Source organism: Pristiophorus japonicus, chromosome 27, assembly GCF_044704955.1.
Source record: "Pristiophorus japonicus isolate sPriJap1 chromosome 27, sPriJap1.hap1, whole genome shotgun sequence".
NCBI lineage: Eukaryota > Metazoa > Chordata > Chondrichthyes > Pristiophoridae > Pristiophorus > Pristiophorus japonicus.
Window position 1 is genome coordinate 15,065,896 of NC_092003.1, and position 20,573 is coordinate 15,086,468.

General features: G+C 56.9%; 1 protein-coding gene across 1 annotated transcript in view; it reads left to right on the top strand.

Moving 5' to 3' along the window:
- LOC139239364 (protein cornichon homolog 2-like) overlaps nt 1–20,573 on the top strand; it is a 234,482-nt gene that overhangs the window by 42,654 nt on the left and 171,255 nt on the right. The window lies entirely within an intron of this gene.

The following is a 20,573-nucleotide window of genomic DNA, read 5'->3' on the forward strand; positions in this document are numbered from 1 at the left end:
CCCCGATCCCTCACCGCTCCTCCTCCCCGATCCCTCACCGCTCCTCCTCCCCGATCTCTTCCCGCTCCTCCGCCCCGATCTCCCGTCGCTCCTCCTCCCCGATCCCTCACCGCTCCTCCTCCCCGATCTCTCCCCGCTCCTCCGCCCCGATCTCCCGTCGCTCCTCCTCCCCGATCCCTCACCGTTCCTCCTCCCCGATCCCTCACCGCTCCTCCGCCCCGATCTCTCCCCACTCCTCCGCCCCGATCTCCCGTCGCTCCTCCTCCCCGATCCCTCACCGCTCCTCCTCCCCGATCTCTCCCCGCTCCTCCGCCCCGATCTCCCGTCGCTCCTCCTCCCCGATCCCTCACCGCTCCTCCTCCCCGATCTCTCCCCGCTCCTCCGCCCCGATCTCCCGTCGCTCCTCCTCCCCGATCCCTCACCGCTCCTCCGCCCCGATCTCTCGTCGCTCCTCCGCCCCGATCTCCCGCCGCTCCTCCGTCCCGATCTCCCGCCGCTCCTCCGCCCCGATCTCCCGCCGCTCCTCTGCCCCGATCCCTCGCCGCTCCACCGCCCCGATCTCTCCTCGCTCCTCCGCCCCGATCTCTCGCCGCTCCTCTGCCCCGATCCCTCGCCGCTCCTCTGCCCCGATCTCTCCTCGCTCCTCCGCCCCGATCTCTCGCCGCTCCTCCGCCCCGATCCCTCGCCGCTCCTCCGCCCCGATCTCTCGCCGCTCCTCCGCCCCGATCTCCCGCCGCTCCTCCACCCCGATCTCCCGCCGCTCCTCCGCCCCGATCTCCCGTCGATCCTCCGCCCCGATCCCTCACTGCTCCTCCGCCCCGATCTCCCGCCGCTCCTCCGCCCCGATCTCCCCGCTCCTCCGCCCCGATCTCTCGCCGCTCCTCCGCCCCGATCTCCCGCCGCTCCTCCGCCCCGATCTCCCCGCTCCTCCGCCCCGATCTCTCGCCGCTCCTCCGCCCCGATCTCCCCGCTCCTCCGCCCCGATCTCCCGCCGCTCCTCCGCCCCGATCTCCCCGCTCCTCCGCCCCGATCTCCCGCCGCTCCTCCGCCCCGATCTCCCCGCTCCTCCGCCCCGATCTCCCGCCGCTCCTCCGCCCCGATCTCCCCGCTCCTCCGCCCCGATCTCCCGCCGCTCCTCCGCCCCGATCTCCCCGCTCCTCCGCCCCGATCTCCCCGCTCCTCCGCCCCGATCTCTCGCCGCTCCTCCGCCCCGATCTCCCGCCGCTCCTCCGCCCCGATCTCCCCGCTCCTCCGCCCCGATCTCTCGCCGCTCCTCCGCCCCGATCTCTCGCCGCTCCTCCGCCCCGATCTCTCCCCGCTCCTCCGCCCCGATCTCTCGATACACCTCCGCCCCGATCCCTCCCCGCTCCTCCGCCCCGATCTCCCGCCGCTCCTCCGCCCCGATCTCCCGCCGCTCCTCCGCCCCGATCCCTCACTGCTCCTCTGCCCCGATCTCTCGCCGCTCCTCCGCCCCGATCTCCCGTCGATCCTCCGCCCCGATCCCTCACTGCTCCTCCGCCCCGATCTCCCGCCGCTCCTCCGCCCCGATCTCCCGCCGCTCCTCCGCCCCGATCTCTCCCCGCTCCTCCGCCCCGATCTCTCGCCGCTCCTCCGCCCCGATCTCTCGCCGCTCCTCCGCCCCGATCTCTCCCCGCTCCTCCGCCCCGATCTCCCCGCTCCTCCGCCCCGATCTCTCGCCGCTCCTCCGCCCCGATCTCCCCGCTCCTCCGCCCCGATCTCTCGCCGCTCCTCCGCCCCGATCTCTCGCCGCTCCTCCGCCCCGATCTCCCGCCGCTCCTCTGCTGCACCCAGGGACCCGCCGATGTTCCTGCCCACGCTCCAAACGGCGACCCAGCCGTCGCCCACCTCAAAGCCCTCGCACACGTGGAGCCGCTCGCGCTGGAAGCTGCACTGGCACGCTCCAGCTCTTCAACCCCCCCCTCCCCCCCCCCACCCGCGGGTGGCAGGTCCTCTCGCAGGTCGGGGCAGCCCACGATGACCCAGGGCCCCGCGCTCCGGCTCGTTTTGAAGCCCCGACCCGCAGAGACGCGGGGCGGCCCCTCACGACGCCCGTTGTGCCCCGTCATGGCCGTGCGCATCGCCCTCCCCCCCCCCCCCCCGTCCCCCAACTCAGCGGGTCGCACACCGGGCGGGAATTAAACGGGACGCTGCAAAATAAAACCTGCCGCTTTTGTCGCCGCGGATTGTTGGCGGTGGGTGAACAGATCGCTCAGCACGGGCCCTCGGAGCTAATCGCGTGGTATCCCTCCCCCACCCTCCCCCCCCGTTCCCCCCCCCCCCGCCCCCGGGGTCTGGGTAGGTGGGTTCCCGATGCGCAGAGTTTGCGTCTTGGGCCCCTTCCGTTATTCGGGAAAGACCCTCCTCCCACTCGGCAGCGCCTCGCTGCTGAGCCACGCTTCCCGTTACCACCACCGCGAGCAAGCGGCGCGCGTCAAGCGCCTCCGACTCCTTCCGGTGGGTGGGCAACCCGAATTTAGCGGGCAGGGCGGGACGGGTCTGCCGCAAAAATGTCCCGCCTCCCGGATGTGACCCGCCCCCAAAACGCGGCCGCAACGTATTTGCTTCAAGGGTTCTTTGCTTAAGAATTCACAGCAACACGTTGCTATTAAGAACTAGTCGGTTTATTAACAAAGGTTTAACAATCACACGACACATTACCGGTTCATCCACCAGGCTCACAACCACCTGCCCCATCGTGGATCCCCCGAACCCAACTGGCCGGGGTTTTATTGAGTCTTGTGAACATCACGTGACTGGCTAAGCCCCTCCCACCTCAACAGCTCTACAACTATTTTCGTTGAACCTGTAAATCAAGTGCCCCCTGATTAAAGGGGCACTAAAAAAAATGATGAATAAACAAGTTTGGACATTAAACCAATCAAATTCAAGTTCGGTTGCCGGGGGTGACGGTGCACTCCAGCCCCTCCGGCGCCCACCTCTCGCAGAAGGCCGCGAGCGTACCGGTGGACACCGCGTGCTCCATCTCCAGGGACACCCTGGCTCGGATGTAACCGCGGAAGAGAGACGGGCAGTCGGGGCTGAACGAACCCCTCGACCGCCTGCTGCCTGGACCGGCTGATGGCCCCCTTGGCCGTGCCCAGGAGCAGGCCCACGAGGAGGCCCTCGGACCTGACCGCTCCCCTCCGCACAGGGTGCCCAAAGATCAGGAGTGTGGGACTGAAGTGCAATTTGAGGAGTAGCCCCTTCAAATATTGGAAGAGGGGCTGCAACCTTCAATAGCTCTAACAGCCTGTGAGCATGCACGCAGGTGCGTACATGACAGGGGAGATACCCAATTTCTAGGCCGCTGTCTCCGGGTAAGGCAGGGGTGCTCTGGTGCCTCCCGAGCCCTCCAGGGGGGCGTTCCTCCGCAGAGGGGGTACCCTAGCCCAGGCTCATCCCCATCGCCCTCTCGTCGGGCTCCTGCTCCACCGTTCCTGTCAGCACCACACATTTGTGCAGCCATTCGGCCCATCGTCTGAACCAGCAGTCCGCTCACCCCCATTTTCCCCCCTGCCCCCTCCCCCGGACCCGATCAAATGTGCCTTCTGTCTAATATTTGTCCCTGTCCCTTTGACAAGCCGATGTTGATTTCCCTTGCCCCTCTGTCTCTGGTGAGACATTTCCTGTCCTAACAGCTATCTGCGTCAAATCTTAGAATCATAGAACAGTTACGGCACAGAAAGATCCCACTGGGCCCGTCGAGCCTGAGCCGGCTCTCTGCAAGAGCACCTCAGCCAGTCCCACACCCCTGGCCTCGGCCTTTCCCCGGAGCCCTGCAATTTACTTTCTCCTTCAGCTACTTATCCAACACCCCGTTGAAAAGCCGCGATACTTCCAAGCTCCCTCTGTCCTTTGCTCAGTCTTCACTTGCTCCAACCGTTGATCTGTCGGCTGTCCAACCCTCCGGGATTACCCAGGCCTCGCCTCCACCTTTTTCGAGAGTCGGCCGTGACTCAGTGGGTCTCTCTCTCTCTCTCTCTCTCTCTCGCCTCTGAGTCACAAGGTTCTGGGTTCGAGTCCCGCTTCAGAAACTTGAGTCCATAATCCAGGCCGACACTCCCAGTGTGGTACTGAGGGAGCGCCGCACTGTCGGAGGGGCAGTACTGAGGGAGCGCCGCTCTGTCGGAGGGGCAGTACTGAGGGAGCGCCGCACTGTCGGAGGGGCAGTACTGAGGGAGCGCCGCAGTGTCGGAGGGGCAGTACTGAGGGAGCGCCGCACTGTCGGAGGGGCAGTACTGAGGGAGTGCAGCACTGTCGGAGGGGCAGTACTGAGGGAGTGCCGCACTGTCGGAGGGGCAGTACTGAGGGAGTGCCGCAGTGTCGGAGAGGCAGTACTGAGGGAGCGCCGCAGTGTCGGAGGGGCAGTACTGAGGGAGCACCGCACTGTCGGAGGGGCAGTACTGAGGGAGTGCCGCAGTGTCGGAGGGGCAGTACTGAGGGAGTGCCGCAGTGTCGGAGGGGCAGTACTGAGGGAGTGCCGCAGTGTCGGAGGGGCAGTACTGAGGGAGTGCCGCAGTGTCGGAGGGGCAGTACTGAGGGAGCGCCGCACTTTCGGAGGGGCAGTACTGAGGGAGCGGCGCACTGTGGGAGGGGCAGTACTGAGGGAGCTGTACCTGCCCTGGGAGTGCTTGATGGGACAGTGTAGAGGGAGCTTTACTCTGTATCTAACCCCGTGCTGTACCTGCCCTGGGAGTGTTTGATGGGACAGTGTAGAGGGAGCTTTACTCTGTATCTAACCCCCTGTACCTGCCCTAGGAATGTTTGATGGGACAGTGTAGAGGGAGCTTTACTCTGTATCTAACCCTCTGTATCTGCCCTGAGAGTTTTTGATGGGGACAGTGTAGAGGGAGCTTTACTCTGTATCTAACCCGTGCTGTACCTGCCCTGGGAGTGTTTGATGGGACAGTGTAGAGGGAGCTTTACTCTGTATCTAACCCCCTGTACCTGCCCTGGGAGTGTTTGATGTGACAGTGTAGAGGGAGCTTTACTCTGTATCTAACCCTGTGCTGTACCTGCCCTGTTCTCCACCCATCCCCTTCTGGAGCAACCTTTACAGAAGTCAAAAGGAAAACAAATATATGAAAGAAGGTAATAAAGAATTAAAATAGGATTTTAATTGCAGAGGGAACAAGGAGATTGAGCAGAACAGACATATATTCTCTGGAGTTTAGAAGAATGAGAGGTGATCTCGTTGAAACAGACACAATTCTTACAGGGCTTGACAGGGTAGATGCAGGGAGGGTGTTTCCCCCCTGGGCTGGGGAGTCTAGAACCAGGGGTCACAGTCTCAGGATAAGGGGTCGGCCATTGAGGACTGAGATGAGGAGGAATTTCTTCACTCAGAGGGTGGTGAATCTTTGGAATTCTCTGCCCCAGAGGGCTGTGGAGGTTCAGTCGTTGAGTATATTCAAGACTGGGATCGATAGATTTTTGGATATTAGGGGAATCGAGGGATCGGGCGGGAAAGTGGAGTTGAGGTTGAAGATCAGTCGTGATCTCATTGAATGGGGGAGCAGGCTCGAGGGGCCGAATGGCCGACTCCTGCTCCTAATTTTGACACTCTCGTGTAATTCGCAGCACAGGAGAGAAAGTCTTGCATTTATATAGCACCTTTGATGATCTCAGATCGCCCCAAAGCACCTGAGAGCCAATTAAGTAATTTTGAAGTGTAGTCACTGTTGGAATGCAAGAAACGTGGCAGCTAATTTGCGCACAGCAAGCTCCCACACACAGCAATGTGATAATGACCAGATCATCTGTCTTTTTGATGTTGGTTGAGGGATAAATATTGGCCCCAGGACACCGGGGAGAACTCCCCTGCTCTTCTTCGAAATAGTGCAGTGGGATCTTTAACAACCACCCGAGAGGGCAGAGGGGGCCTCGGTTTAACGTCTCATGGGAAAGAGGGTACCTTCGACAGGCCGGCATTCCCTCAGTACTGACCCTCCGACAGTGCGGCGCTCCCTCAGTACTGCCCCTCCGACAGTGCGGCGCTCCCTCAGTACCGCCCTCCGACAGTCCGGCACTCAGTACTGCCCCTCCGACAGTGCGGCTCTACCTCAGTACTGCCCCTCCGACAGTGAGGCACTCCCTCAGTCGTGCCCCTCCGACACTATGGTGCTCCCTCAGCACTGCCCCTCCGACAGTGCGACTCGACCTCAGTACTGCCCCTCCGACAGTGCGGCTCTACCTCAGCACTGCCCCTCCGACAGTGCGGCTCGACCTCAGTACTGCCCCTCCGACAGTGCGGCTCGACCTCAGTACTGCCCCTCCGACAGTGCGGCGCTCCCTCAGCACTGCCACTGGGAGTGTTGGACTGGATCATGGACTCGAGTTTTTGGAGTGGGACACGAACGTACGACTTTCTGACTCAGAGGCACGAACACATCCCATGGAGGCTGAATTTGCATTCGGTTCATGTAATTAAAAATAACTTAGTAAATGGAGACAGGTCATGTGCCTGTGCCCCGGGGATAGTCCGGGACCCTTTCCTGTCACGAGATTCGAACAGAAGCCCGTCCCGTCCCACAGAGAGCGGGGCGGGAATCGAGGGACTGTGCAATGGCAAGCTCCTCTCCCCAGGGTCTCGGGAGGAATCATAGGCAAGGCTGCTTGTTAACAAGAACTCAGCTAACTTATGCAGGGTGTCAAGTTATTAACTCACTGAGGTCACACTGAGAAATTGCTGCTTAATATCTGATTGGGTCATCGGAACAAGGGAGCAATCAGCAATCAACAAAGCCCATCGCCTCATCCGCAAACTCTCCCATCGAAGCCCATTCCGCTAGTCCCCTTACTCCCCCATCAAAGCCCATCCCTCCCGTCGCCTAACTCTCCCATCGAAGCCCATCCCTCCCGTCCCATAACTCTCCCATCGAAGCCCATCCCTCCCGTCCCATAACTCTCCCATCGAAGCCCACACCTCCCGCCCCCGAACCCTCCCATCGAAATCCATCCCTCCGTCCCCTGGCTCTCCCATCGAAGCCCATCCCTCCAGTCCCATAACTCTCCCATCGAAGCCCACACCTCCCGCCCCCTAACCTTCCCATCGAAGCCCATCCCTCCCGTCCCCTAACTCTCCCATCGAAGCCCATCCCTCCCATCTCGTAACTCTCCCATCGAAGCCCATCCCTCCAGTCCCCTAACCCTCCCATCGAAGCCCATCCCTCCAGTCCCCTAACCCTCCCATCGAAGCCCATCCCTCCCGTCCCCTAACCCTCCAATCGAAGCCCATCCCTCTAGTCCCTTAACTCTCCCATCGAAGCCCATCCCTCTAGTCCCCAAACCCTCCCATCGAAGCCCATCCCTCTAGTCCCCTAACTCTCCCATCGAAGCCCATCCCTCCCGTCTCCTAACTCTCCCATCGAAGCCCATCCCTCCAGTCCCCTAACCCTCCCATCGAAGCCCATCCCTCCAGTCCCCTAACTCTCCCATCGAAGCCCATCTGTCCCGTCCCCTTACTCTCCCATCGAAGCCCATCCCTCCCGTCCCCTAACTCTCCCATCGAAGCCCATCCCTCCAGTCCCCTAACCCTCCCATCGAAGCCCATCCCTCCAGTCCCCTAACTCTCCATTCGAAGCTCATTCCTCCCGTCCCCTAACTCTCCCATCGAAGCCCATCCCTCCCACCCCCTAACTCTCCAATTGAAGCCCATCCCTCCCGTCCCCTAACTCTCCCATCGAAACCCAACCCTCCAGTCCCCGAACTCTCCCATCGAAACCCATCCCTCCAGTACCCTAACTCTCCCATCGAAGCCCATCCCTCCAGTCCCCTAACTCTCCCATCGAAGCCCATCCCTCCAGTCCCCTAACTCCCCCATCGAAGCCCATCCCTCCATCCCCTAACTCTCCCATCGAAGCCCATACCTCCAGTCCCCTAACTCCCCCATCAAAGCCCATCCCTCCATCCACTAACTCTCCCATTGAAGCCCATCCCTCCCGTCCCCTAACTCTCCCATCGAAGCCCATCCCTCCCGTCCCCTAACCCTCCCATCGAAGCCTATCCCTCCCGTCCTCTAACCCTCCCATCGAAGTTATTACCTACCATCCCCTAACCCTCCCATCGAAGCTCATCTCTCCCGTCCCCTAACCCTCCCATCGAAGCACATCCCTCTAGTCCCCTAACCCTCCCATCGAAGCCCATCTCTCCTGTCCCCTACCCCTTCCATCGAAGCCCATCCCTCTAGTCCCCTAACTCTCCCATCGAAGCCCATCTCTCCCGTCCCCTAACCCTCCCATCGAAGCCCATCCCTCTAGTCCCCTTACTCTCCCATCGAAGCCCATCCCTCCAGGCCCCTAACCCTCACATCGAAGCCCATCCCTCTAGTCCCCTTACTCTCCCATTGAAGCCCATCTCTCCCGTCCCCTAACGCTCCCATCGAAGCCCATCCCTCTAGTCCCCTAACCCTCCCATCGAAGCCCATCCCTCTAGTCCCCTAACTCTCCCATCGAAGCCCATCCCTCCCACCCACTAACCCTCCCATCGAAGCCCATCCCTCTAATCCCCTAAACCTCCCATTGAAGCCCATCCCTCCCGTCTCCTAACTCTCCCATTGAAGCCCATCCCTCCTGTCACCTAACCCTCCCATCGAAGCGCATCCCTCTAGTCCCCTAACTCTCCCATCGAAGCCCATCCCTCCAGTCCCCTAACTCTCCCATTGAAGCCCATCCCTCCCATCCCTTAACTCTCCCATCGAAGCCCATCCCGCTAGTCTCCTAACTCTCCCATCGAAGCCCATTCCTCCAGTCCCCTAACTCTCCCATCGAAGCCCATCGCTCTAGTCCCCTAACTCTCCCATCGAAGCCCATCCCTCGAGTCCCCTAACCCCATCGAAGCCCATCCCTCCAGTCCCCTAACTCTCCCTTCGAAGCCCATCCCTCGAGTCCCCTAACCCTCCAATCGAAGCACCTCCCTCCCGCCCCCTAACTCCCCCATCGAAGCCCATCCCACGTCCCCTAAATCTCCCATCGAAGCCCATCCCTCCCGTCCCCTAACCCTCCCATCGAAGAGCATTCCTCCAGTCCCCTAACTCTCCCATCGAAGCCCATCCCTCCCGTCCCCTAACCCTCCCATCGAAGCCCATCCCACGTCCCCTAACTCTCCCATCGAAGCCCGTTCCTCGTCCCCTAACTCTCCCATCGAAGCCCGTTCCTCCAGCCCCCTAACTCTCCCATCGAAGCCCATCCCTCCAGCCCCCTAACTCTCCCATCGAAGCCCATCCCTCCAGCCCCCTAACTCTCCCATCGAAGCCCGTTCCTCCAGCCCTCTAACTCTCCCATCGAAGCCCATTCCTCCAGCCCCCTAACTCTCCCATCGAAGCCCATACCTCCAGTCCCCTAACTCTCCCATCGAAGCCCATCCCTCTCGTCCCCTAACTCCTCCATTGAAGGCCATCCCTCCCGTCCCCTAACTCTCCCATCGAAGCCCATCCCTCCCGTCCCCTAACTCTCCCATCGAAGCCCATCCCTCCAGTCCCCTAACTCTCCCAACGAAGCCCATCCCTCCAGTCCCCTAACTCTCCCATCGAAGCCCATCCCTCCAGTCCCCTAACTCTCCCATCGAAGCCCGTTCCTCGTCCCCTAACCCTCCCATCGAAGCCCATCCCTCTGGTACCCTAAACCTCACATCGAAGCCCATCCTCTAGTCCTCTAACCCTCCCATCGAAGCCCATCCCTCTAGTCCCCTAACTCTCCCATCGAAGCCCGTCTCTCCCGTCCCCTAACCCTCCCATCGAAGCCCATCCCTCCCGTCCCCTAACTCTCCCATCGAAGCCCTTCCCTCCTGTCCCCTAACCCTCCCATCGAAGCCCATCCCTCTAATCCCCTAACCCTCCCATCGAAGCCCATCCCTCCCGTCTCCTAACTCTCCCATTGAAGACCATCCCTCCTGTCCCCTAACCCTCCCATCGAAGCCCATCCCTCTAGTCCCCTAACTCTCCCATCGAAGGCCATCCCTCCCGTCCCCTAACTCTCCCATTGAAGCCCATCCCTCCTGCCCCCGAACTCTCCCATCGAAGCCCATCCCTCCCGTCCCGTAACTCTCCCATCGAAGCCCATCCCTCCCGTCCCCTAACCCTCCCATCGAAGCCCATCCCTCTAGTCCCCTAACTCTCCCATCGAAGCCCATCCCTCCCACCCACAAACCCTCCCATCGAAGCCCATCCCTCTAATCCCCTAACCCTCCCATCGAAGCCCATCCCTCCCGTCTCCTAACTCTCCCATCGAAGACCATTCCTCCAGTCCCCTAACTCTCCCATCGAAGCCCATTCCTCCCGTCCCCTAACCCTCCCATCGAAGCCCATCCCACGTCCCCTAACTCTCCCATCGAAGCCCATTCCTCCAGCCCCCTAACTGTCCCATCGAAGCCCGTTCCTCCAGTACCCTAACTCTCCCATCGAATCCCATCCCTCAAGCCCCCTAACTCTCCCATCGAAGCCCATCCCTCCAGTCCCCTAACTCTCTCATCGAAGCCCATCCCTCCCGTCCCCTAACTCTCTTATCGAAGCCCATCCCTCCCATCCCCTAACTCTCCCATCGAGTCACATCCCTCCAGTCCCCTAACTCTCTCATCGAAGCCCATCCCTCCCGTCCCCTAACTCTCTTATCGAAGCCCATCCCTCCCGTCCCCTAACTCTCCCATCGAGTCACATCCCTCCAGTCCCCTAACTCTCTCATCGAAGCCCATCCCTCCCGTCCCCTAACTCTCTTATCGAAGCCCATCCCTCCCGTCCCCTAACTCTCCCATCGAGTCACATCCCTCCAGTCCCCTAACTCTCTCATCGAAGCCCATCCCTCCCGTCCCCTAACTCTCTTATCGAAGCCCATCCCTCCCGTCCCCTAACTCTCCCATCGAGTCACATCCCTCCAGTCCCCTAACTCTCCCATCGAAGCCCATCCCTCTAGTGCCCTAACTCTCCCATCGAATCCCATCCCTTCAGTCCCCTAACTCTCCCATCGAAGCCCATCCCTCTCGTCCCCTAACTCTCCCATCGAAGCCCATCCCTCCATCCCCTAACTCTCCCATCGAAGCCCATCCCTCCATCCCCTAACTCTCCCATCGAAGCCCATTCCTCGTCCCCTAACACTCCCATCGAAGCCCATCCCTCTGGTACCCTAAACCTCGCATCGAAGCCCATCCCTCTAGTCCCCTAACTCTCCCATCGAAGCCCATCTCTCCCGTCCCCTAACCCTCCCATCGAAGCCCATCCCTCCCGTCCCCTAACTCTCCCATCGAAGCCCATCCCTCCCGTCCCCTAACCCTCCCATCGAAGCCCATCCCTCTAATCCCCTAACCCTCCCATCGAAGCCCATCCCTCCTGTCTCCGAACTCTCCCATTGAACCCCATCTCTCCTGTCCCCTAACCCTCCCATCGAAGCCCATCCCTCCCGTCCCGTAACTCTCCCATCGAAGCCCATCCCTCCTGCCCCCGAACTCTCCCATCGAAGCCCATCCCTCCCGTCCCGTAACTCTCCCATCGAAGCCCATCCCTCCCGTCCCCTAACCCTCCCATCGAAGCCCATCCCTCTAGTCCCCTAACTCTCCCATCGAAGCCCATCCCTCCCACCCACTAACCCTCCCATCGAAGCCCATCCCTCTAATCCCCTAACCCTCCCATCGAAGCCCATCCCTCCCGTCTCCTAACTCTCCCATTGAAGCCCATTCCTCCTGTCCCCTAACCCTCCCATCGAAGCCCATCCTTCGAGTCCCCTAACTCTCCCATCGAAGCCCATCCCTCCCGTCCCCTAACTCTCCCATTGAAGCCCATCCCTCCCGCCCTCGAACTCTCCCGTCGAAGCCCATCCCTCTAGTCCCCTAACCCTCCCATCGAAGCCCATCCCTCTAGTCCCCTAACTCTCCCATCGAAGCCCATCCCTCTAATCCCGTAACCCTCCCATCGAAGCCCATCCCTCCCGTCTCCTAACTCTCCCATTGAAGCCCATCCCTCCTGTCCCCTAACTCTCCCATCGAAGCCCATCCCTCCCGTCCCTGAACTCTACCATCGAAGCCCATCCCTCCCGTCCCCTAACTCTCCCATTGAAGCCCATCCCTCCTGCCCCCGAACTGTCCCATCGAAGCCCATCCCTCCAGTCCCCTAACTCTCCCATCGAAGCCCATCTCTCCTGTCCCCTAACCCTCCCATCGAAGCACATCCCTCTAGTCCCCTTACTCTCCCATCGAAGCCCATCCCTCCAGTCCCCTTACTCTCCCATCGAAGCCCATCCCTCCCGTCCCCTAACCCTCCCATCGAAGACCATCCCACGTCCCCTAACTCTCCCATTGAAGCCCGTTCCTCCAGCCCCCTAACTCTCCCATCGAAGCCCGTTCCTCCAGTACCCTAACTCTCCCAACGAAGCCCATCCCTCCCGTCCCCTAACTCTCTCATCGAAGCCCATCCCTCCCGTCCCCTAACTCTCTCATCGAAGCCCATCCCTCCCGTCCTCTAACTCTCCCATCGAAGCCCATCCCTCCAGTCCCCTAACTCTCCCATCGAAGCCCATCCCTCTAGTCCCCTAACTCTCCCATCGAAACCCATGCCTCCAGTCCCCTAACTCTCCCATCGAAGCCCATCCCTCTAGTCCCCTAACTCTCCCATCGAAACCCATCCCTCCAGTCCCCTAACTCTCCCATCGAAGCCCATCCCTCTAGTCCCCTAACTCTCCCATCGAAGGCTATCCCTCCCGTCCCCTAACTCTCACATCGAAGCCCATCCCTCTGGTACCCTAAACCTCACATCGAAGCCCATCCTTCACGTCCCCTAACTCTCCCATCGAAGCCCATTCCCTCCAGTCCCCTAAACCTCCCATCGAATCCCATCCCTCCTGTCCGCTAACCCTCCCATCGAAGCCCATCCGTCCCGTCCCCTAACTCTCCGATCGAAGCCCATCCGTCCCGTCCCCTAACTCTCCCATCGAATCCCATCCGTCCCGTCCCCTAACTCTCTGATCGAAGCCGATCCGTCCCGTCCCCTAACTCTCCGATCGAAGCCCATCCCTCCCGTTCCCTAACTCTCCCATCGAAGCCCATCCCTGCCGTCCCCTAACTCTCCCATCGAAGCCCATCCCTCCCGTCCCCTAACTCTCCCATCGAAGCCCATCCCTCCAGTCCCCTAACCCTCCCATCAAAGCCCATCCCTCCAGTCCCCTAACCCTCCCATCTAAGCCCATCCCTCCAGTCCCCTAACCCTCCCATCGAAGCCCATCCCTCCATTTCCCTAACCCTCCTATCGAAGCCCATCCATCCAGTCCCCTAACCCTCCCATCGAAGCCCATCCCTCCAGTCCCCTAACCCTCCCATCGAAGCCCATCCCTCCAGTCCCCTAACCCTCCCATCGAAGCCCATCCCTCCAGTCCCCTAACTCTCCCATCAAAGCCTATCCCTTTATACACTAACACTCCCATCGAAGCCCATCCATCTGGTCCCTTAACTGGAATATAACGTGGGGAAATGTGAAATTATCCACTTTGGTGGGAAAAATAGAAAAGCAGAATATTTTTTAAACGGTGAGAGATCGGCAAATGTAAATGTTCAGAGGGACCTGGGGGTCCTTGTACACCAATCACTGAAAGTTAACCTGCAGGTACAGGAGGCAATTCAGAAAGCAAATGGTATGTTGGGGTTTATTACAGGAGGATTTGAGTATAAGAGTAAAGACATCTTACTGCAATTATATCGGGCCCTTGTGAGACCACACCTGGAGTATTGTGCACAGTTTGGGTCTCCTTATCTAAGGAAGGATATACTTGCCATAGAGGGAGTGCAGCGAAGGTTCACCAGACTGATTCCTGGGATGGGGGGATTGTCCTATGAAGAGAGATTGAGCAGCCTGGGCCGATATTCTCTCGAGTTTAGAAGAATGAGAGGTGATCTCATTGAAACATACACAATTCTTACAGAGCTTGACAGGGTAGATGCAGGGAGGGTGGTTCCCCCGGGCTGGGGAGTCTAGAACCAGGGGTCACAGTCTCAGGATAAGGGGTCGGCCATTTAGGACTGAGATGAGGAGGAATTTCTTCACTCAGAGGGTGGTGAATCTTTGGAATTCTCTGCCCCAGAGGGCTGTGGAGGCTCAGTCGTTGAGTATATTCAAGGCTGAGATCGAGAGATATTTGGATATTAAGGGAATCGAGGGATATGGGGATCGGGCGGGAAAGTGGAGTTGAGGTTGAAGATCAGCCGTGATATTGAATGGCGGAGCAGGCTCGAGGGGCCGAATGGCCGACTCCTGCTCCTGTTCCTTATGTTCCCATCGAAGTCCATCCCTCTAATCCCTTAACTTGCCCATTCAAACTGATCCCACTAGTCCCCTAACTCTCCCATCGAAGCCCATCCCTCTCTCACTATCCCCTCCCCGTTCTCTCTCACTTTCCCCTCCCCATTATCTCTCACTCTCCCCTCTCCCACTTTCCCACAGAAACACTGAAATGATAACACGGGATGAGACCATGAGCCCAACCAGCCTGTGCCGATTGAGCAGCCCCACAATCCCCCTGTACGCATATCCATCCCCTCCCCCATCCTGCATTCACCTATTCACTCTCGTTCTCTCGACCTCTCACATTTTCTCTCTCTTTAACATACCCCACTCCTTTCCATAGCTCTCTCTCTCTATCTGGCCCTCTCTCTCTCTGTTGCTCTCTTTATCTCTCTTTACCCCCTCCTCCCTCTGTTTCTCGATCTTAAGCTTTACGCCTGTCTCTCTCTTTATCACTGTCTCTCTATATGTGTCTCTGTCTCTATCTCTCTGTCTCTCTATATCTGTCTCTGTCTCGATCTCTCTGTCTCTCTATATCTGTCTGTCTCGATCTCTCTGTCTCTCCATATCTGTCTCTGTCTCTATCTCTCTTTCTCTCTATATCTGTCTCTGTCTCGATCTCTCTGTCTCTCTATATCTGTCTCTGTCTCTATCTCTCTGTCTCTCTATATCTGTCTCTGTCTCAATCTCTCTGTCTCTCTATATCACTGTCTCTGTCTCGATCTCTCTGTCTCTCTATATCTGTCTCTGTCTCGATCTCTCTGTCTCTCTATATCTGTCTCTGTCTCGATCTCTCTGTCTCTCTATATCTGTCTCTGTCTCGATCTCTCTGTCTCTCTATATCTGTCTCTGTCTCGATCTCTCTGTCTCTCTATATCTGTCTCTGTCTCGATCTCTCTGTCTCTCTATATCTGTCTCTGTCTCGATCTCTCTGTCTCTCGATATCTGTCTCTGTATCGATCTCTCTGTCTCTCTATATCTGTCTCTGTCTCGATCTCTCTGTCTCTCTATATCTGTCTCTGTCTCGATCTCTCTGTCTCTCTATATCACTGTCTCTGTCTCGATCTCTCTGTCTCTCTATATCTGTCTCTGTCTCTATCTCTCTGTCTCTCTATATCTGTCTCTGTCTCGATCTCTCTGTCTCTCTATATCTGTCTCTGTCTCGATCTCTCTGTCTCTCTATATCTGTCTCTGTCTCGATCTCTCTGTCTCTCTATATCACTGTCTCTGTCTCGATCTCTCTGTCTCTCTATATCACTGTCTCTGTCTCGATCTCTCTGACTCTCTATATCTGTCTCTGTCTCAATCTCTCTGTCTTTCTATATCTGTCTCTGTCTCGATCTCTGTCACTATATCACTGTCTCTGTCTCGATCTCTCTGTCTCTCTATATCTGTCTTTGTCTCGATCTCTGTCACTATATCACTGTCTCTGTCTCGATCTCTCTGTCTCTCTATATCTGTCTCTGTCTCGATCTCTCTGTCTCTCTATATCTGTCTCTGTCTCGATCTCTCTGTCTCTCTATATCAATGTCTCTGTCTCGATCTCTCTGTCACTATATCACTGTCTCTGTCTTGATCTCTCTGTCTCTCTATATCTGTCTCTGTCTCTATCTCTCTGTCTCTCTATATCTGTCTCTGTCTCTATCTCTCTGTCTCTCTATATCACTGTCTCTGTCTCGATCTCTCTGTCTCTCTATATCTGTCTCTGTCTCTATCTCTCTGTCTCTCTATATCACTGTCTCTGTCTCGATCTCTCTGTCTCTCTATATCACTGTCTCTGTCTCGATTTTTCTGTCTCTCTATATCACTGTCTCTGTCTCGATCTCTCTGTCTCTCTATATCACTGTCTCTGTCTCGATCTCTCTGTCTCTCTATATCACTGTCTCTGTCTCGATCTCTCTGTCTCTCTATATCTGTCTGTCTCGATCTCTCTGTCTCTCTATATCTGTCTCTGTCTCGATCTCTCCGTCTCTCTATATCACTGTCTCTGTCTCGATCTCTCTGTCTCTCTATATCTGTCTCTGTCTCGATCCCTCTGTCTCTCTATATCTGTCTCTGTCTCGATCTCTCTGTCTCTCTATATCTGTCTCTGTCTCGATCTCTCTGTCTCTCTATATCTGTCTCTGTCTCGATCTCTCTGCCTCTCTATATCTGTCTCTGTCTCGATCTCTCTGTCTCACTATATCTGTCTCTGTCTCGATCTCTCTGTCTCTCTATATCTGTCTCTGTCTCGATCTCTCTGTCTCTCTATATCTGTCTCTGTCTCGATCTCTCTGTCTCTCTATATCTGTCTCTGTCTCGATCTCTCTGTCTCTCTATATCTGTCTGTCTCGATCTCTCTGTCTCTCTATATCTCTTTCTGTCTCGATCTCTCTGTCTCTCTATATCACTGTCTCTGTCTCGATCTCTGTCACTATATCACTGTCTCTGTCTCGATCTCTCTGTCTCTCTATATCACTGTCTCTGTCTCGATCTCTCTGTCTCTCTATATCACTGTCTCTGTCTCGATCTCTCTGTCTCTCTATATCACTGTCTCTGTCTCGATCTCTCTGTCTCTCTATATCTGTCTCTGTCTCGATCTCTCTGTTTCTCTATATCACTGTCTCTGTCTCGATCTCTCTGTCTCTATATCACTGTCTCTGTCTCGATCTCTCTGTCTCTCTATATCTGTCTCTGTCTCGATCTCTGTCACTATATCACTGTCTCTGTCTCGATCTCTCTGTCTCATTATATCTGTCTCTGTCTCGATCTCTCTGTCTCTCTATATCTGTCTCTGTCTCGATCTCTCTGTCTCTCTATATCTGTCTCTGTCTCGATCTCTCTGTCTCTCTATATCTGTCTCTGTCTCGATCTCTCTGTCTCTCTATATCTGTCTCTGTCTCGATCTCTCTGTCTCTCTATATCTGTCTCTGTCTCGATCTCTCTGTCTCTCTATATCTGTCTCTGTCTCGATCTCTCTGTCTCTCTCTATCACTGTCTCTGTCTCGATCTCTCTGTCTCTCTATATCTGTCTCTGTCTCGATCTCTCTGTCTCTCTATATCTGTCTCTGTCTCGATCTCTCTGTCTTTCTATATCTGTCTCTGTTTCGATCTCTGTCACTATATCACTGTCTCTGTCTCTATCTCTCTGTCTCACTATATCACTGTCTCTGTCTCAATCTCTCTGTCTCTCTATATCTGTCTCTGTCTCGATCTCTCTGTCTCTCTATATCTGTCTCTGTCTCTATCTCTCTGTCTCTCCATATCTGTCTCTGTCTCGATCTCTCTGTCTCTCCATATCTGGCTTTGTCTCTATCTCTCAGTCTCTCTATACCTGTCTCTGTCTCGATCTCTCTGTCTCTCTATATCTGTCTTTGTCTCGATCTCTCTGTCTCTCTATATCACTGTCTCTGTCTCTATCTCTCAGTCTCTCTATATCTGTCTTTGTCTCTATCTCTCAGTCTCTCTATATCTGTCTCTGTCTCGATCTCTCTGTCTCTCTATATCACTGTCTCTGTCTCGATCTCTCTGTCTCTCTATATCACTGTCTCTGTCTCGATCTCTCTGTCTCTCTATATCACTGTCTCTGTCTCGATCTCTCTGTCTCTCCATACCTGTCTCTGTCTCGATCTCTCTGTCTGGCTATATCACTGTCTCTGTCTTTATCTCTCCCCCCTCTATCTTTCTGTCTCTCTCTTTATCTCGCTCACCCCTCGCTCTCTCATTCCCTCCCTCTGTTCTCTCTCTTCAACCTCTCATTTTCTGCCTCTCTGTCATTCTCTCCTGCTCTCCTCACCTCTGTCTCTCTCTCTCCCTCTCTTTCTACCTCCTCCTCTCTCTAACCTCCGAGAGAGTTGTGCCATTTTAAGCTCCGCCATTTCCAGCGCGACCTAAATATCTCACTGTTCAGCCGGCGGCACCTCAAGGGTCAATGGGGAAACTACCTCGGGGGGGGTGGGGGAGAGGGAAGAGCGAAATGCCGCTCCATGACTCCGGAATATTAATGGGGACCCAGAAACGTGTAGGGCTGGCTGCGCTTCGGAAGGGCCTCCAGACAGGAGAGCAAGTTGAGCAAGTTGAAAAATGAGCACGGGTTGGATCACTGCTGGTCCTGCCCTCCATTGGCCCTCCCAACACCCATTTCAACAACTTGCATTTATATAGCGCCTTTAATGTCGTAAAACATCCCAAGGCGCTTCACAGGAGTGTTATAAGACACAAATGTGACACTGAGCTACAGAAGGAGAAATTAGGGCAGGAAGCTTGGTCAAAGAGATCGGTTTTAAGGAGCATCCTAAAGGAGGAATGAGAGGTAGAGAGACGCAAAGGTTTAGGGAGGGAGTTCCAGAGCTTGGGGCCCAGGCAGCTGAAGGCACGGCCACCGATGGTGGAGGGATTATAATCAGGGATGCTCAGGAGGGCAGAATTAGAGGAGCGCAGACATCTCGGGAGGTTGTGGGGCTGGAGGAGGTTACAGAGATAGGGAGGGGCGAGGGCCATGGAGGGATTTGTAAACAAGGATGAGAATTTTGAAATCGAGGCGTTACTTAACCGGGAGCCAATGTAGGTCAGCGAGCACAGGGGGTGATGGGTGAGCGGGACTGAGTGCGAGTTAGGACACGGGACAGCGAGCATAGGGGGTGGTGGGTGAGTGGGACTCAGTGCGAGTTAGGACAAGGGGCAGCGAGCATAGGGGGTGGTGGGTGAGTGGGACTCAGTGCGAGTTAGGACACGGAGCAGCGAGCACAGGGGGTGATGGGTGAGCGGGACTCGGTGCGAGTTAGGACACGGAGCAGCGAGCACAGGGGGTGATGGGTGAGCGGGACTCGGTGCGAGTTAGGACACGGAGCAGCGAGCACAGGGGGTGATGGGTGAGCGGGACTCGGTGCGAGTTAGGACATGGGGCAGCGAGCACAGGGGGTGATGGGTGAGCGGGACTCAGTGCGAGTTAGGACACGGGGCAGCGAGCACAGGGGGTGATGGGTGAGCGGGACTCGGTGCGAGTTAGGACATGGGGCAGCGAGCACAGAGGGCGATGGGTGAGCGGGACTCAGTGCAAATTAGGACACAGGGCAGCGAGCACAGAGGGTGATGGGTGAGCGGGACTCGGTGCGAGTTGGGACACGGGCCAGCCGAGTTTTGGATCACCTCTAGTTTACGTGGCATAGAATGTGGGAGGCCGGCCAGGAGTGCATTGGAATAGTCGAGTCTGGAGGTAACAAAGGCACGGATGAGGGTTTCAGCAGCGGATGAGCTGAGGCAGGGGCGGAGACGGATGATGTTACGGAGACTGGAGCAGGCGGTATTAGTTATGCCCCAAAAGGCTGCGAGGTTTGAAACACCCTGTCAACCGACTCCTGGGAATGGGAGTGCTGGACAGAGCAGTCAGATGATAACGCGCGGAGCTTTGTTTCTCCAGGAGCTGTGAGTGTGCGGCTGGAGATAGAAATACCTGATTTACAAATTGCTGAACCACAGCCGGATTAATGAGTCACTCATCAATTCAGGAGCCAGAAAAAGCTACACGGGACCAAATGAGATTTTATACCGACAGCCCAGATATCTAACAGAGATTGCAGCCACGCATTGATTACAACTAAGAGCCTGATAGTTAAACACCTCAATCGTTAGAGATACAAATTAAACCGGGAATGGGAAGGGCTTGGGTCCATTGGGATTCTGTACAGTGGGAGTGAATGGCAAGGGGTTTGGGTCCACTGGGACTGTATACAATAGGAGTGAATGGGAAGGAGTTTGGGTCCATTGGGATTCTGTACAATGGGAGTGAATGGGGAGGGAATTTGTCATCCAAAACTCGGCTGTCCCATGTCCTAACTCGCACCTAGTCCCGCTCACCCATCACCCCCTGTGCTCGCTGCCCCGTGTCCTAACTCGCACCGAGTCCCGCTCACCCATCACCCGCTGTGCTCACTGACCCGTGTCCTAACTCGCACCAAGTCCCGCTCACCCATCACCTGCTGTGCTCACTGACCTGTGTCCTAACTCGCACCAAGTCCCGCTCACCCATCACTCCCTGTGCTCACTGCCCCGTGTCCTAACTCGCACAAAGTCCCGCTCACCCATCACCCCCTGTGCTCGCTGTCCCGTGTCCTAACTTGCACCAAGTCCTGCTCACCCATCACCCACTGTGCTCACTGCCCCGTATCCTAACTCGCACCAAGTCCCGCTCACCCATCACCCCCTGTGCTCACTGCCCCGTATCCTAACTCGCACCAAGTCCTGCTCACCCATCACCCCCTGTGCTCACTGCCCTGTGTCCTAACTCACACCGAGTCCCACTCACCCATCACCCCCTGTG